Consider the following 19,985-nt stretch of genomic DNA (forward strand, 5'->3'; position numbering starts at 1 on the left):
CCTGTCTCACATGGATGATGCACACCAGTCGCCATAAAAGGAAGTGCAGCAATTGAGCAGCATCCCCCACAATGCACCATAGTCAGGAAGAGATGTGAGTAAAATGGCTGCCAGCAGCACATGGCAAACACAACAGGGAAAAAACCTTGACAGTACCCTCCCCTCAACGACCCCTCCCCCGCAGGAGGACAAAAGGCTTATTGGGGAAACGGGCATGGAAGGCACGGAGGAGGGCGGGAGCATGAACATCAGAGGAGGGAACCCAAGAGCGCTTCTCCGGACCGTAGCCTCTCCAGTGAACCAAATACTGTACACGGCCCCTGGACATACGAGAGTCAATAATGCTGCTGACCTCATATACTCCTCATGGTTGTCAACAAAGATAGGACGGGGACGAGGCAACACAGTGGTAAACCGATTACAAACCAATGGTTTCAAGAGGGAGACATGAAAAACATTGGAGATGCGCATAGCAGGAGGAAGGTCAAGAGCGTGGGCCACATGATTAACTCGTCGGAGTATTCGAAAAGGACCAACATAACGGGGAGACAATTTATTGGAAGGCACACGAAGGTTCAAGTTGCGGGAGGACAGCCAAACTCTCTCACCAACCTGGTAGGAAGGTGCAGGCAGACGCCTATGATCAGCCTGGAACTTTTGGCGCTGCATAGAACGATGAATCAATCCTGAATCTGCACCCACGTGGAACGGAGTTGCAGGGGATGCTCCTCCAGAGCCGGAATACCCTGAGACATGAATGAATCGGGCAACAAGGATGGTTGAAACCCATAATTCGCCATGAATGGGGATATCTTGGAGGAAGCATTAATAGCACTATTATGAGCAAACTCTTCCCAAGGTAACAGTTCAGACCAATTATTGTGGTTATCTGAGACATAGCAACGGAGGAACTGTTCCAGAGCTTGATTAGACCGTTCCGCAGCCCCATTGGATTGAGGGTGATATGCCGAGGAGAAGGAAAGCTGGATCCCCATTTGAGCACAAAAGGAACGCCAAAATCTGGAGACAAACTGGCTACCCCGGTCCGACACTATCTCCTTGGGTAACCCATGTAAACGGAAGACCTCCCGGGCAAAAATTGAAGCAAGCTCCTGAGCGGTAGGCAGCTTCATCAAGTGAATGCAATGTGACATTTTAGAAAAACGGTCAACCACCATAAGGATAACAGAATTGCCATTTGTGACGAACCAAGGTTATCCAACCCTGCGCCAGTCACTTATTTGGCACAGAAAGGGTTATCAGTCCCCTTTTCTGTCACCAAAAGGTCACAGTCTAGCCACACCAGGCAAGCTTGTGATTCAGTTTAGTGGGTGTAAGAGTTAACCGCACTCCCTTAATCTGTACTAGACGTAAGAAAAATGCCCAACACTCCCTTTTAATGCCACCCACAATAAACTATCAATCCTATAGCTCAAATACTGCCACAACTTAAAATTTATTAAAGGGAAAATCCTAAGGAAAAACCCAGACTTTACACATTAACTCTAGAAATACAATTTAGCAGAAAATAACCTAAATTATACAGTTCTAATATTTCAGTCTCTTTCAGTAACGTGGTTCAATTATTAGACAAAGGCCAAACTTAATAAAGGAATTATTTATTATGCCAAAAATATTATGCACAATGCATTATTAATAAAAAGTTGTTACAAATAAAATTACACACGCAAACAGTATTTTAAAATATAAAGGAGAAAAACAGAATTGAATACTTTCCTAGTCTTCAAGATATGCGCCAGGGGCTGGCATGGAAAAGATGGCTCCTTACTTCTGTACAGCAGCTCCCCTTGTAAGAATGACCATCTTATTGTTAAAAAATAAGATTCTTAAACCCTAATTTTCAGAGATCAGGTTGCTTAACCACACCCTCCTGGGCGGGCTAAGAAACCCCCCTGTCTTTATGACCTCCAATAGACTAATTTCTTGCCTGAAATTATACAATCCCGTATAATTTCTGCTAGGTAAGAAATTTCTCTATTTACATATCTAGAACCTTTTAGTTTTATTGGGAGAATCGGTTTGATATCAAATATGCCATAGGTTGTCATATTTACCTTCCTTTAAGGGTATAGCAGTTTTAACACACATATATACATAACCCATGTCCCTTTATTGACCTCCTCAGGAGATGTGCTGGGGGGGCCCTGTTCTACATCATGCCCTGCTGCTGACAGCTTAGGCCATAAAAGTCTGTCCTGTTTACACTGCCAAGCATTTATGATGCTCCTGGCACTTCAAAGAAGACACAAACACAATTCTTCTTGAAAAACAAATAACTGTTTTGAGTCCAAGCTACACAAAGTTAACTCCTTAGCAGCTGAATCCTGAGATATTCGTGACACCTCCCCCAATAAGAGACGCAAAAGGGGGTGGCTACAAGCCACTCCCGATGCGTATCAAAGGGGACACTCCTCCTGGCGTGACAGACCATCAGCATTACCATGCATACTGCCCTTTTTATGTTGTATGGTAAACTCATGTTGTTGTAGAGCTAGGCTCCACCTGAGGAGTTTACCATTTGAGCCAGCTACCCTATGTAACCAGTGTAAGGGGTTGTGGTCAGTTATCACTGTAAACTGGCGTCCATACATATAAGGCTGTAGCTTTTGCAAGGCCCAAACTATAGCAAGGCACTCTTTTTCCACAGTGGCATATGCCACTTCTCGCGGGAGTAATTTCCTGCTGAGGTATACAATGGGGTGCTCCTCACCTTTCTTATCCACCTGACTCAGCACAGCCCCTAGCCCATAGTTAGAAGCATCCGTTTGCACTATGAATCTCCTGTGGAAATCAGGGGCCTGTAGTACAGGGGAGGCCGTAAGGGCAATTTTCAGTAAATTAAAAGCCCTGTCACACTCAGGGGTCCATTTGACTGTTAGAGGTAGGCTTTTCTTTGTAAGGTCTGTTAGGGGTTTGGCTATGGTACTATAGTGGGGCACAAACTTTCTATAGTACCCTGCGGTACCCAGGAAGGACATAACCTGTTTCTTTGTCTTAGGGGTGGGCCAGGCCATTATGGCTTCAGTTTTACTGGGCTCGGGGCGCAGTACCCCTCCTCCCACCAGGTGACCCAAGTACTGGACCTCTCCCATGCCCAGCTGACACTTATCTGGTTTTATAGTTAGCCCAGCAGTGGCTATTCGGTCCAGGACACTGGCTAAATGTGTGAGGTGTTCCTCCCAGGTATCACTGAACACTGCAATATCATCCAGGTATGCAACAGCTTGCCCCTCTAGCTTGCTGCTGGTATGCCTCCATAGCAAAAATAAAATAGAAATGAAAAACAGAGAATAGGGAAGGGGACTGTTTGCAATGTGTGACTATATAATGCACTGAGTTTTAGCCTTTGGAAATTGTAAGAAACAATTTCTTTTAGTACCGGGATTTTCACACTAGCAAATCCACAAGCACTAAAATCTAATAATAAAAAAAATTATCTACACCGCTGCCCACCAATTTGTGACAAACCAAGGTTATCCAACCCTGCGCCAGTCACTTATTTGGCACAGAAAGGGTTATCAGTCCCCTTTTCTGTCACCAAAAGGTCACAATCTAGCCACACCAGGCAAGCTTGTGATTCAGTTTAGTGGGTGCAAGAGTTAACCGCACTCCCTTAATCTGTACTAGACGTAAGAGAAATGCCCAACACTCCCTTTTAATGCCACCCACAATAAACTATCAATCCTATAGCTCAAATACTGCTACAACTTAAAATTTATTAAAGGGAAAATCCTAAGGAAAAACCCAGACTTTACACATTAACTCTAGAAATACAATTTAGCAGAAAATAACCTAAATTATACAGTTCTAATATTCCAGTCTCTTTCAGTAACGTGGTTCAATTATTAGACAAAGGCCAAACTTAATAAAGGAATGATTTATTATGCCAAAAATATTATGCACAATGCATTATTAATAAAAAGTTGTTACAAATAAAATTACACACGCAAACAGTATTTTAAAATAAAAAGAAGAAAAACAGAATTGAATACTTTCCTAGTCTTCAAGATATGCGCCAGGGGCTGGCATGGAAAAGATGGCTCCTTACTTCTGTACAGCAGCTCCCCTTGTAAGAATGACCATCTTATTGTTAAAAAATAAGATTCTTAAACCCTAATTTTCAGAGATCAGGTTGCTTAACCACACCCTCCTGGGCGGGCTAAGAAACCCCCCTGTCTTTATGACCTCCAATAGACTAATTTCTTGCCTGAAATTATACAATCCCGTATAATTTCTGCTAGGTAAGAAATTTCTCTATTTACATATCTAGAACCTTTTAGTTTTATTGGGAGAATCGGTTTGATATCAAATATGCCATAGGTTGTCATATTTATCTTCCTTTAAGGGTATAGCAGTTTTAACACACATATATACATAACCCATGTCCCTTTATTGACCTCCTCAGGAGATGTGCTGGGGGGGCCCTGTTCTACATCATGCCCTGCTGCTGACAGCTTAGGCCATAAAAGTCTGTCCTGTTTACACTGCCAAGCATTTATGATGCTCCTGGCACTTCAAAGAAGACACAAACACAATTCTTCTTGAAAAACAAATAACTGTTTTGAGTCCAAGCTACACAAAGTTAACTCCTTAGCAGCTGAATCCTGAGATATTCGTGACACCATTGGAAACAGGGAGCTCGACAATGAAGTCCATGGAAAGATGTGTCCAAGGGCGCTCACCATTAGCAATAGGTTGAAGAAGACCCACAGGAAGACGTTGAGGAGTCTTATTCTGTGCACAAACTGAGCAGGAGGCAACATACACAGCAACATCAGAACGAAGACCTGGCCACCAGAATTGTCGAGTGACAGACCAAATCATTTGGTTCTTACCTGGGTGACCTGCGGCTTTAGGATAGTGGTAAGTGTGCAAAAGTTTAGTTTGAAGATTCTCAGGAGCAAAACACTTACCACTAGGTTTCTCAGGAGGTGCATTGGTTTGTGCAGCCAGGATCTCCTCCCCCAAGGGAGAAGTCAAATTAGTACGTATGGTAGCCAAAATATGGTCAGGAGGTATAACAGGAGTAGGTGTATCGAGGGAGAGAGAGAGCGCTGAAAAGATTCACCTCAAAGTACACAGGTTGATATCAAAAATCCCCAGATGAAATTGATGAGTTAAAGTCTATGTTAATTGTCTTCCTGCGCTAAAGGCCAGGCTAAGTGGTCCTAAAGCTAAAACTATTGAGGTGAAGCGGAATAGATGGAAATAATCACTCTGGACATAAAATATATTATATATAAGCTAATATTTATTATATAATAAAAAAATGGTGATTAAAATTATTCTTTGAAAATTTATTCTTTGAAATTTTTTTAAAAACAGTTAAATTTGTGTTAAAAAGCTGATATAATAAAGTTTTCTTTTATTCAGCAAAAATGACAGAGGCAAAAAGATAAAAAGATAAGAAGTAGGTGTAGTGAGTATACTGAGCAGAGGATATAGTTAGTATACACAGCACATATAGTTAATATAGTTAGTATAGTTAATGTGGTTAATATAACAACAGATACGGTTAGTATATACAGCAAGTGTAATTGGTGCAGTGGATTAGAGAATCATGGAAAATTAATAGGAAAAAATTGGGGTTAAAATGTCAACTAAAATTGTGTCAGCTAAAAGTGTGTAAACTAAAAATGTGTAAGCTAAATAGCTATTAAATGAATAACACCTTATTTCATGTAATAGACAGTTATCTGCATGTTGTGCAAAAAAGCAATGTTAATAGAGCTAAGTTAATAAAGCTAAAATTAATAAAGCTAAGTTAATAAAGCTAAAATTTTAGAGATTGGTAGCAAGCCTTAGTATAAGAAATAGCCATATACATATTCCAACATAATTATGATTGAACTGAAAAAATGGAACAAAAGTTCGTTAAAAGTTCTTTTCTGTGCACAGGTAAAGAGTTTTGGCATATGCAAAATGTTAGGCAGATGTAAATTTTAGTGCCGTCTCCTTTTTATATTAAAAGTACCTTGTGAGATCAGACTCAAAGTCCGTTATGTTATCCAATCCTATAGTAAACGAAAATGAAGTAATCCGAAGTGCAGGTAATACCAGGTTACCTTAAACTGCTTTTTCCCAAGGAAGCATCTGTCAGGTTGTAAATATAATACCTTATTTCTTTCCTTGTCCTTTATGGTAAAGCCAGGTTACCATTAGGAATTTCGAGCAGCATACAGGACTGCTGTGGCGTTAATGTGGCGCTTTTGTCCCGCGTCTGGAAGCAGGGTAATTCTCGTCCGGTCTTTTTCCTGATAGTGGTAGTCTGACGTCACAGACTACGGTGGCTCAAATTGGCCAAAAAAGAAGTAACGCGTTTCGGTCGTGGACCTTTCTCAAACTTCACACTCACAAGGTACTTTTAATATAAAAAGGAGACGGCACTAAAATTTACATCTGCCTAACATTTTGCATATGCCAAAACTCTTTACCTGTGCACAGAAAAGAACTTTTAACGAACTTTTGTTCCATTTTTTCAGTTCAATCATAATTATGTTGGAATATGTATATGGCTATTTCTTATACTAAGGCTTGCTACCAATCTCTAAAATTTTAGCTTTATTAACTTAGCTTTATTAATTTTAGCTTTATTAACTTAGCTCTATTAACATTGCTTTTTTGCACAACATGCAGATAACTGTCTATTACATGAAATAAGGTGTTATTCATTTAATAGCTATTTAGCTTACACATTTTTAGTTTACACACTTTTAGCTGACACAATTTTAGTTGACACTTTAACCCCAATTTTTTCCTATTAATTTTCCATGATTCTCTAATCCACTGCACCAATTACACTTGCTGTATATACTAACCGTATCTGTTGTTATATTAACCACATTAACTATACTAACTATATGTGCTGTGTATACTAACTATATCCTCTGCTCAGTATACTCACTACACCTACTTCTTATCTTTTTATCTTTTTGCCTCTGTCATTTTTGCTGAATAAAAGAAAACTTTATTATATCAGCTTTTTAACACAAATTTAACTGTTTTTAAAAAAATTTCAAAGAATAAATTTTCAAAGAATAATTTTAATCACCATTTTTTTATTATATAATAAATATTAGCTTATATATAATATATTTTATGTCCAGAGTGATTATTTCCATCTATTCCGCTTCACCTCAATAGTTTTAATAACAGGAGTAGGTACAGACTCCTCCTTGGACAGAGGCGAAAATTGTCGAGAGAGGGCATCAGCCCTAACATTCTTACTACCAAGCAGGTAGGAGACCACATAATTAAACCGAGACAAAAATAGCGCCCATCTGGCCTGTCGGGGCGACAAACGTTTTGCTTCAGATAGATAAGTTAAATTCTTGTGGTCAGTAAGAATGAGCACTGGCACGCTAGTAGTACTAGTACCCTCGAGAAGATGCCTCCATTCCTTAAGTGCCAAAATTATGGCCAGTAATTCCCTGTCGCCAATTTCATAATTGCACTCCGCTGGAGACAATTTCTTAGAGAAGAAACCACACGGATGCAAGGAACCGTCAGGCGTAGGACGTTGAGACAAGAGGGCACCTACTCCAGTCTCAGACGCATCGACCTCAAGAACGAAAGGCAGGACAGGGTTAGGATGAGCCAGAACTGGAGCGGCAGCAAAGGCAGTCTTAAGACTATCAAAGGCCTTATTGGCAGTAGGTGACCAATGGAGTGGATCATTCTCTTTACGGGTCATGTCTGTGATAGGTTTGACCAAGGAAGAATTTTTTTTAATAAACTTTCTATAATAATTGGGCGAACCCCAAAAAACGTTGAATAGATCGAAGACCAACTGGGCGAGGCCACTGCAGAACTGCAGATAACTTGTCAGGATTCATGGAGAACCCTGCAACGGAGATAACGTAACCTAGAAAGGTTACTTGAGTCTGATGGAACTCACATTTCTCGAGTTTACAAAACAGGCCGTTCTCATGTAGTCTCTGAAGAACCCGTGTAACATCAGAACGATGAGCCTCAAGTGTGGGTGAGTGTATGAGGATGTCATCTAAGTACACCACAACACACTGTTGCAACATATCTCGTAGGACATCATTAATAAATTCATGAAAAACAGCAGGAGCATTACATAGGCCAAAGGGCATTACAAGATACTCATAATGCCTGCTCCTGGTGTTAAATGCTGTTTTCCATTCGTGGCCCTCCTTAATCCTAACGAGATTGTACGCTCCTCTCAAATCAAGTTTAGTAAAGACCGTAGCTCCCTTGAGACGGTCAAAGAGTTCCGTAATAAGCGGAATAGGGTAAGCATTCTTAATGGTAAGACTATTAAGACCCCTATAATCGATACATGGTCTTAACTCGCCACCCTTTTTCTTCACAAAGAAGAAGCCAGCCCCTGCAGGAGAGCAGGATTTGCGGATGATCCCCCGCGACAGAGCATCGGCAACATACTCCTCCATAGCACAATTCTCTGCAACAGACAGAGGGTACACCCGGCCCCGAGAAGGAATGGCTCCGGGTTGCAGGTCTATGGCACAATCGTAAGACCCGTGAGGAGGCAACGTACTGGCACGCACCTTGTCAAACACATCTAGGAACTCTCGGTACTCCTCTGGCAATTGAGAAACCGAAGAAGTGCACAAGACTTTAACTGGTTTCCGAAGATAAGTGGAAATACATTGCGGGGACCACGACAAAATTTCGGACCTGCGCCAGTCGAGACTGGGATTGTGCTTTTGGAGCCAGGGATAACCCAGAACAACCGGAAAATGCGGAGAGTTTATCACCTGGAACTGGAGGGTTTCAAAATGGAGAGCCCCAACAGCCATGGACAATGGAGCAGTTTCGTGAGTAACGAGTGCGGGCTGAAGGGGCCTGCCATCAATGGCCTCAATAGCAAGCAGAATGGACTGAGGCAAAACAGGAATGGAGTGCTTTGATACAAAAGCACTGTCAATGAAATAGCCCGCAGCATCGGAGTCAACAAGAGCCTGGGTGACTATGGAGGAGTCCACCCAGGAAAGGAACACCATGACCAAAGGTTTATCGTTAAGCGGTTCCGGGGATGAGGATAAACCACCCAAGGTCTGCCCCCGACAGGACCGTAGGTGTGAGCGTTTCCCGGCCGTGTAGGACAAGACTTCAAAAGGTGGCCCTGTAACCCACAATAGAGGCAGAGCCCCTCCCTCCTCCTAAAGGCCCTCTCTGCCGCAGAGAGACACGTGAATCCCAGCTGCATCGGCTCAGCAGTACCTGGTGACTCGGGACCAGGAGGCATGGGAGGAGAGGGAGGCATGGGTGGGAACGAACACGTAGGAGACAACGGAACAGGAGGCTTCCACAAACGCTCCTTGAAAGAGGGCCTCTCTCTGAGTCTGATGTCAATTAGGATCAAAAAAGACACCAATGCCTCGAGATCCTCTGGTAAATCTCTGGCAGCAACTTCGTCTTTAATCGCATCAGAGAGCCCATGAAAGAAGGCGGCAACAAGGGCTTCATTGTTCCAACCTACCTCTGCGGCAAGCGTACGGAACTCAATAGCATACTGAGCAACAGATCTTGTACCTTGCTGAATGGACATGAGTCGTTTAGCAGCAGAGGAGGAGCGAGCCGGACTCATCAAATACCCTTCGAAAGGAGGCCACAAATTCAGGGTAATTTGAAATCACAGGTTTATTAGTCTCCCACAAGGGATTAGCCCAGGCAAGAGCTGTGTCAGAGAGTAACGAGATGAGAAATCCCACCTTAGCTCTGTCAGAGGGAAACGCCTGAGGTAACATCTCAAAGTAAATGCCCACCTGGTTCAAAAACCCTCTGCACTGAATAGGATTGCCTCCATATTGCTGAGGTAGAGGTGCAGAACCAGACATGCTCCTGGTAGGCATAGGTGCAGCAGCGGAAACAGGAGCAGCCATAACTTGCGGGACACTTTGGTCCAAATGTGCAGTGCGAGTCAGCAGGGTTTGCAGGGCTAGTGCAACTTGATCCAAGCGGTGATCCTGTTCATCCATCCTGGAAATGATGGCAGGTAAAGGTGGATTATTAGCACCATCAGGATTCATGGCCTTTGCGTAATGTCAAGGTGCCAGGAATCAGACTGAGACGAGAAGTGCAAAAATAATCACACCTTTATTAATAGCAAAAAATAATAAATTGTCCACAAGTCAAATAACAAGCCAGGAATCAAAACCAGAGCTGGTAGTCCTATGAGCCGAGTCAGGAGCCAAAGCGAATAGTCAGACGAGCCGGAATCAGGAACAAGGAAAACAGCAGAGTCAGGAACAAGCCAGGGATCAGGAACCAGGAAGGACGTCAGGCAGCCAGGTAATACACAAGGAACTCTCACAAACAGGTCTGAGACAATGCAAAGGCAAAGCATACTGAACAGAGGCCCTTTAAATAATAAGTGATGACATCACAATTCTGAGACTGCATCCTGTCTCACATGGATGATGCACACCAGTCTGGCCATAAAAGGAAGTGCAGGAATTGAGCAGCATCCCCCACAATGCACCATAGTCAGGAAGAGAGGTGAGTAAAATGGCTGCCAGCAGCACATGGCAAACACAACATGGAAAAAACCCTGACAGCCAGGCCGTATATCACTTAAACCAGAAGGGCTCTCTAGCTCAAAAATGCTGCAGAATTACTTAAAACAGCCTGACCATAATCAACCTATGCCCACAGAGGCACTTAATAATAATACACAAGTGGCAAATAGCCAAAACACTTTGTCTCAAGCCCTTAATCCAGCATACCTCACTAAAGAAATCCTAAAACATGCCAGGAAGAAGAAGGATTTTACACATGCAGGAAATAGAATCCAGATCTTCGCAGACCTGAGCCCCACCACTTTACAGAAAAGAAGAGACCTAACTTATATTACCTCAACTCTACGAGATCAAAATATCCCATATAGATGGGGGTTCCCAGTGAGTATCATTGCCACCAGAGGGGATACAACTGCTGTTTTTAAAATCAAGGAAGACCTTCCACGCTTCTGTGAGGCTCTGCGGATCACCATTAACCCCCTAGAACTACAATCAAGAAACTCATCTGAACCTCACGCATCCACAACCAGTAGCTGTTTTCCACCAGAAGAAACTCAAGGAGCAATTATCATTTTCCACTTGTCCGCAGCTTGCAACAGCATGTACTCCAACAATGAAGATAACTAAGACACAGCCACCTTTTTTCTGGGACTATCATTAACCCTTAGAGGCTACAGGTTGAATGTTTGCTTTATTTACAGATGTGTAACCAACTTTGCAGGGGATTAGAGATGTGGGATATTTCCCACCTTGCTATCGTTATTGTTATTTGTTTTTTACTGTTTGTGGTGAATTTATCTAGCGCAGTTATTTAATAGATTTTTATCTATTTTGTTTTTAACCTTACACAAGCATATCTTCTGTATTGTTTATCAGTATTGTGAACACTTGTTTCAACACATTTATTTACTCCTGAAATCTGCTTTGGGGGATCCCCCTTTAGCACCCTTCAGACGACAGATCCCACACGTTTAGACAGACGTCACCTCCTGCTCCCTTGTCACATTCAGGCTCCCAGACAGCTCCACAGACATAAATGGCTAACACCCCTGAACCTAGAGCACGACCCCTCACACTGATCTCAATCAATGCCAAGGGCTTAAATAGCCCTGAAAAGAGATCAGTGGCTTTCAGACAACTACACCAAGCAGCGGGGGACATAATTCTCATACAAGAGACACATTTCCAGAAAGGGAAGGAACCGAAACTTATTAACAATCAATATAGAACAGCCTTTTTGGCCTCGGGACGAGATAAAAAAGGCGGGGTGGGAATATTGTTGCGCAACTCAATTAAATTCCAGCCTAAACACATAGAAAAGTATACGAACGGTAGGTACATAATAGTCTCAGGCCTCCTATTCGATAGTCAGTGACATTAGTGAATATATATCTACCGAATACGGGACAACATATACTGTTCAAACAAATAACTCAATTACTACTTGAACACTCGAAAGGCACACTGTTTCTGGGAGGGGACTTTAACCTTCCTTTAGACCCCACAATGGACACATCCACAGGTAGGTCCAACGTGCCGAAACGAAAAATTAAGGCAGTAACCACACACATACAACAATTAAAATTACATGACGTCTGGAGATCTACTAATCCATCTACACGTGACTATACCTTCTACTCACACCCACACTGTACATACTCCAGGATTGATTATCTCTTGAGTGATAATGATAGACAACTCTATATTACCAACAACTTGGTCGGACCATGCCCCGGTACAATGTAAAATAGAATGGCCAACGACCCCCATACTACCTTTCATTTGGAGGCTGGACGAATCCATTCTAGACAACCCCTTAATTAAACTAGACATAGACACTGCATTGGGTCACTACTTCCGAGAAAACACTGATGACAGCATCTCCTCTGTCACACTATGGGAGGCCCATAAGTGCGTGGTAAGGGGGGACTTTATCAAGCACAAATCTAGGGAAACCAGGGACAACAGACAATTCCTAAATTCCCCGTTAGCTCAAATTCGACACTGGGAATCGGAGCACAAAAAGAATCCCTCATCCACTCGGATACTAGGATCCCTCACACAAGCCAGAACTAACCTTAAAAATCACCTAACAAAAATGTATCAACGTAAAACTGCCCTGTTGAAACAAAGATTTTTTGACACAAATGACAAAGCGGGCTCGTCATTAGCGAAGGCCCTCAAGCGTAAACAGCTGAGCGCACATGTACACACCATTTGAGACCAGGAGGGACAGTTACACAAAGACAGCAAAAGCATAGCTGAAACATTCAGAATATATTACAAGAAACTATTCAATCTAGACAATGACTGTACACAAGATGATATAGACAAATTCCTATTTGACCTCCATCTCCCCACACTTTCCACAATGGATCTGGAGTCTTTGGAAGCACCAATCTCTATTGTGGAAACCAAATCAGCTATCAAAAATATGCCCAATGGGAAGAGTCCGGGTCCTGACGGTCTTAGTATTAAATATTATAAGACATACATGCATCATCTGTTACAACCCTTCACATCTGTCTTCAACTTACTCCTGAAAGAAGGAGGCTTCACAGACCAAATGTTGAAGGCGTACATAACTGTTCTTCCCAAACAGGGCAAAAGCCCAGACAGACCTGAGAACTTCTGCCCCATTTCTTTACTAAACTCGGATATAAAGATATATGCAAAAATAATAGCCAGAAGATTAAATAAACTCCTTCCCGCATTGATACACCCCAACCAGGTAGGTTTCGTGCCTGGGAGAGAGGCGCGACATAACAAGTTAAAAATACTACAGCTGACATCACACACCCAATTACATAATATCCCAATGGTACTGGTATCAACCAATGCCGAAAAGGCTTTTGATAGGGTCCATTGGCAGTTCTTGAGGGCGACCCTGGCCAAAATTAAATGTAGCGATAAACTCATAGCTCAAATTTTTTTATTGTATAGCAAACCAGCCGCACAGGTAAAGGTGAATGGCCTGCTCTCTGACAAATTTTACATACAGAACGGGACGGTTCGGATCAATTAGAATTCGGAAAAATTCGAATCAATTCGGTTCGGATTTGTTTCGGATTTTAATCAATTCGGCTGGATTCGGTTCGGAAATTTGGAATTTCGGTAAGTGTTAGGTGGGATGTGCTGTGTATTAGACTAGTATATGTACTGTATATTAGGTGTAACCCATAGCAGAGTGATATAACCTAATATACTGTACAATACTAGTGTAATCCATGGCCATCCGAATCTACCAAATAAATCCGAACTAATTCGGATTTATTCGGTAGATTCGGCACTATTTTAATTCGGAAATTCGAATCGATCCGAATCCCGAATTTTACGAATTCGGCCGAATTTCCGAATCGATCCGAAACGAATCGCACATTTATAGAATTAGCACAAAAGATCCGATCCGATGACCAAATAAAAGGTATCCACACTAAGACACGCAAACACAAGCTTGTACTTTATGCGGATGACATTTTACTCACACTCACAGACATAGACACATCACTACCCAAAGTGTCAAATTTCCACCTTAATCTTAACAAATCGGAAATGCTAAATATTACATATAACTCAGATTCACTACCCAGAGCGCTACAAAATTGCCCTTTGAAAAGGCAACACTCAAAGATGAAGTATCTGGGCATATACCTCTCCCCAGACCCCCAGGTGATCTTTCAGGCCAATTAGAAAACAGCTTAACTGCAGACTTCTCCAGCTGGAGAAACAAATCAATCTCCTGGTGGGGAAGAATTAATGTGGTGAAAATTAATGTCCTGCCCAGGTTGTTTTATCTTCTACAGACAACACCCATTCCACTCCCGACAGGTTACATGGACAGAATTCAATCCCTCATAGATCAATACATCTGGAGGGGTGTCAAGCTTAGAGTAGCGAGGCGATCTCTATATTTCCCGAAAGATAGGGGCGGGTTGGGAGTCCCTTATATCACAGCGTACAAACAAGTAATCACACTTCACAGATTATTGGATTATTGGATTGGTGCCACAACCACCCCAACAAAGAATGGGTCTAGCTAGATTGTGACATACTGAACACAAATAACATGGGAATGGTTGCTTGGCTACTCACAAGGCACAGGCCTTAGGCCGCGATGACATATCCCCTATTCACTGACTTTTTTCTTACGTGGGACAAAGTCATTAACACCTCAACAAACATATCCACCACAATTTCTCCACTTACCCCCATTTGTAGTAACCCTGCGCTACCATGGGATTTTAAAGAAACTAGATCAGACTACCAAGCCTGCATCAAAGACAGAGTGTTCTCCGCACTAACTGAGGGACATAAACTTAAGGAGCTAGATAGAATCCGAGAAGACACACCCAACATCCCCATGACCTGGTTCTCACATACCCAACTAATTCATTTTCTTTCCACACACCAACACAAACAACAACTTATAAGGTCAAAGACTCCTTTTGAGACTCTTTGTTAGCAGGACTCCCCCACGAGACATGCAATCTCAAAGCTTTACAAATTTCTCCTTCTCGAAGATGCACATGCTCTTCCCTCCTACATCAAGGCATGGGAAAGGGAATTACAAACCAACATCACGTTCCAAGACTGGCAAAAAGTTTTTCAGTACACAAAACATTCATCAATATCGGCTAGGGTGCAAGAATCCAATTGCAAGTTTCTCTCCAGATGGTACCTCACGCCCAATAGATTGCAGCGCATATACAAATCGGCTTCGCGGAAGTGCTGGAGGGAGTGTGGTGGGGGGGATCACTCACTCATATCTGGTGGGATCGTCCCAAACTTGACACATACTGGACTGAGATTTTCAAACACATAAAGGACACGACAGGATATACTTTGTCCAATGATCCCAGATCACTCCTATATCTATCCTTGCCCAAAATAGAGAACAAGGCGCATAAAGCACTACTGATGGTTATGCTGAACAGTGCCAAAATGTTGGTGCCCAGGCACTGGAAATCTCAGACCACCCCAACGTTAGGGGAGTGGAATCAACAGGTTTCCACGCTGATCCAACTTGAAAGATATCATCATATGACGCAGGGTACACTAGACACTCATGAAATTATGCTGGCAATGTGGGCAGACGGTGATGCCAAGTCATCTGGATAGGTTATGCCCTCAGTAACAAATCAGAACTCAGCGGTTTGGGACTTGGGGTGAATTGGATACACTAGACACTAAGATGATAAGGGAAACATAGAACAGTAAGATACCTACCAGTAGGGGTTATCCCATAACTTACGTTGTCAACACTTCCACATTACTACAACTCAGCAGACTACATTCCAAGTGTTTTGTCTTAATTTTGTTTGAATTTATTTTTTATATGTAAATGATGTTGTAAATTCTTCGGATATTCCACTGTCTCTTCATCCTCTATTAATCCCCATACAAAGCTGAACTCAGCCTCCACTACTTAATAGGGCTCACCGCCCTCTTGGACTATATATTATAAATATCTCTGGAGGGGCTTGAGTATGGACCTGACTGAACTCTTCCTTTATTATCATAAGACGTTAATAAGATGTACTTTATATACTTATGGTTGAACTTGTAACTCATATTGTCTAGTATAACCTTTATTTCTAATAAAGCTTTTGAAAACAAAAAAAAACCCTACTATTAATAACTAAATAATTCCTATTTAAAACTAAATACTTACCTGTAAAATAAAATCTAAGCTAACTACAATATAACAGGCAAGTTTGTATTTATTTTAACTATGTAGAATAGTTAGTAAATAGTTATTAACTATTTACTAACTACCTAGCTAAAATAAATACAAATTTACCTGTAAAATAAAGCCTAACCTGTCTTACACTAACACCTAACCGTACACTACAATTAAATAAATTACATAAATTAAATACAATTAACTAAATTACAAAAACAAACAAACACTAAATTACACAAAATAAAAAAAGAAATTATCAGATATTTAAACTAATTAAACCTAATCTAATAGCCCTATCAAAATAAAAAAAGCCCCCCCAAAATAAAAAACCTGCTAGCCTAAACTAAACTGCTAATAGCCCTTAAAAGGGCCTTTTGTGGTGCATTGCCTCAAAGAAATCAGCTCTTTTACCTGTAAAAAAAATACAAACAACCCCCCAACAGTAAAACCCACCACCCACACAACTAACCCCCCAAATACAATCCTAACTAAAAAAAAACTAAGCTCCCCATTGCCCTGAAAAGGGCATTTGGATGGGCATTTAGCTCTTTTTCCACCCAAATGCCCTAATCTAAGATTAAAACCCACCCAATAAACCCTTAAAAAACCTAACACTAACCCCCGAAGATCCACTTACAGTTTTTGAAGACCCGACATCCATCCTCAATGAAGTCGGCAGAAGTCTTCATCCAACCGGGCAGAAGTCTTCATCCAGACAGCATCTTCTATCTTCATCCATTTGGCGCGGAGTGGGTCCATCTTCAAGACATCCGGCGCGGAGCATCCTCTTCTTACGACGAATCTTCCAGAATGAAGGTTCCTTTAAGTGACGTCATCCAAGATGGCGTCCCTTGAATTCCGATTTGCTGATAGAATTCTATCAGTCAATCGGAATTAAAGGTAAAAAAATCCTATTGGCTGATCCAATCAGCCAATAGGATTTAGCTCGATCCTATTGACTGATTGCATCAGCCAATAGGATTTTTTCACCTTTAATTCCGATTGGCTGATAGAATTCTATCAGCCAATCGGAATTCAAGGGACGCCATCTTGGATGACATCACTTAAAGGAACCTTCATTCTGGAAGAGTCGTCATAAGAAGAGGATGCTCCGCGCCGGATGTCTTGAAGATGGACCCACTCCACGCCGGATGGATGAAGATAGATGATGCCATCTGGATGAAGATAGATGATGCCGTCTGGATGAAGACTTCTGCCCGGTTGGATGAAGACTTCTGCCGCTTCGTTGAGGACTTCTGCCAGCTTCGTTGAGGATGGATGTCGGGTCTTCAAAAACTGTAAGTGAATCTCCGGGAGTTAGTGTTAGTTTTTTTTTTTAAGGGTTTATTGGGTGGGTTTTATTTTTAGATTAGGGGTTTGGGCTGAAAAAGAGCTAAATGCCCTAGGGGAGGGGGTTATTTTGTGGGGGCTTTTTTATTTTGATTGGGCTATTAGATTAGGTTTAATTAGTTTAAATATCTGATAATTTCTTTTTTATTTTGTGTAATTTAGTGTTTGTTTTTTTAATAATTTAGTTAATTGTTTTTAATTTATGTAATTTATTTAATTGTAGTGTAATGTTAGGTGTTAGTGTAAGGCAGGTTAGGTTTTATTTTACAGGTAAATTTGTATTTATTTTAGCTAGGTAGTTAGTAAATAGTTAATAACTATTTAGTAACTATTCTACCTAGTTAAAATAAATACAAACTTGCCTGTGAAATAAAAATAAAACCTAAGATAGCTACAATGTAACTATTAGTTATATTGTAGCTAGCTTAGGGTTTATTTTACAGGTATTTAGTTTTAAATAGGAATTATTTAGTTATTAATAGTAGGTTTTATTTAGATTTATTTTAATTACATTAAAGTTAGTGGGTGTTAGGGTTAGATTTAGAGTTAGGTTTAGGGGTTAATAAATGTAGTATAGTGGCGGCGATTAGGGGTTAATAATATTTAACTAATGTTTGCGATGCGGGAGTACAGCGGTTTAGGGGTTAATATGTTTATTATAGTGGCTGCGATGTCCGGAGCGGCAGATTAGGGGTTAATAATTTTATTTTAGTGTTTGCGATGCGGGAGGGCCTTGGTTTAGGGGTTAATAGGTAGTTTATGGGTGTTAGTGTACTTTTTAGCACTTTAGTTATGAGTTTTATGCTACAGATTTGCAGCGTAAAACCCATAACTACTGACTTTCAGTTTACAGTATGGATCTTGGCGGATAGGGTATACCGCTCACTTTTTGGCCTCCCAGGCAGACTTGTAATACCGGCGCTATGGAAGTCCCATTGAAAAAGGACTTTTTGAAAGCTGCGGTAGTTACGTTGCGTTACGGCCAAAAAGTGTGCGGTGCCCCTAAACCTGCAAAACTTGTAATACCAGCGGTAGTGAAAAAGAGCCTTAATGCTGCTTTTTCACTCATACCGCAAAACTCGTAATCTAGCCGTACGATTCTTAGGTTACCCGTTTTTACCATCAACTTGTGCTGTCAGATTGTGCGCTATTCTTTGTACAAGGTCACGCAAAAGATAAAGCACCCTGTGCTATTTATCATGCTCCACTTGCAATCCAGTGCAAAGCAAGATGAAGTCACTAATGTAAAAATGATATGATCGTCTTTTTTTGCATTTGAATGGCCCTTTACAAGGACAAGATAAAATAAATTGTTCATGATATATAGAATGCAATTTAAAAAGAAAAAGAAAAAAGCTTTAAAAAGTACTTCTGTTATCAAATTTACTTTGTTCGCTTTACATCCTTTTTTGAAGAGCATACCTAGATGGACTAAGAAGTGCGCACGTTTTTACACGCACCATAGGGTACTAGGCATGTGCACACTCTTCAGCCTACATAGCTATGCTCTTCAAAAAGGATAATAAGAGAACAAAATTAATTAATGAAAGAAATAAATTATGTTTAATTTGACTTTCATATCACTCTAAAGTACTTTTTTGGCATCTAAAAGAGGCCACTGAAATTGATTTATAGTTGTTTTGTTTGTCTTGTTACTGTGCTGAATAAAATATACATTTCATATTCATATACTAATGGGGCTTATCAGTATTCACCAACAGAGCTGTGGGGGTACTCCTTATCAGAGCTTCTATCCCACAGACCACTTGTGCACTTCTTGTTCATTTCATAATCAAAATAAACAGTTTAACTTAAAGGGACAGTTAACTCCAAAAAAAGATAGATAATCCCTTTATTACCCATTCCCCAGTTTTGCAAAACCAACACAGTTATATGAATGTACTTTATACCTCTGTGATTACCTTGTATTTAAGTCTCTTCTGACAGCCCCTGATCACATGGCTATTTATTAGCTATTGACTTGCATTTTAGCCAATTAGTGCAGTATCAGCTAAAACTATGGGAGAGAGCACAATGTTATCTATATGGACCACATAGATTAGCAGTATCGTGTTGTGAAAAGCTAATAAAAAAGCATGTGATAAGAGGCTGTCTGTAGTGACTTAGAAACAGGCAGAAATTGAGAGGTTTAAAGGCTATAAAGTAAATTAATATAACAATGTTGGTTGTGAAAAAGCTGGGGAATGGGTAGTAAAGGCTTTGTCTATCTTTTTAAACAATAAGAATGATGGTGTTGGCTGTCCCTTTAACCTTATTTATTAAAAACATTATATTTAAACAGATAATCTTTCATATACAAGCATCTTAAAGGAACAGGAAAGTCAGAATTATACTTTCATCATTCAGACAGAGCACACAATTTTAAACAACTTTCTAATTGACTTCCATTATCTAATTTGCTT

At 40.9% G+C, this 19,985-nt stretch overlaps 1 protein-coding gene across 1 annotated transcript in view; it reads right to left on the reverse strand.

Moving 5' to 3' along the window:
• MYO1H (myosin IH) overlaps positions 1-19,985 on the reverse strand; it is a 372,029-nt gene that overhangs the window by 106,905 nt on the left and 245,139 nt on the right.

The sequence above is a fragment of the Bombina bombina genome, chromosome 2 (genome assembly GCF_027579735.1).
Source record: "Bombina bombina isolate aBomBom1 chromosome 2, aBomBom1.pri, whole genome shotgun sequence".
Taxonomy (NCBI): Eukaryota; Metazoa; Chordata; class Amphibia; order Anura; family Bombinatoridae; genus Bombina; species Bombina bombina.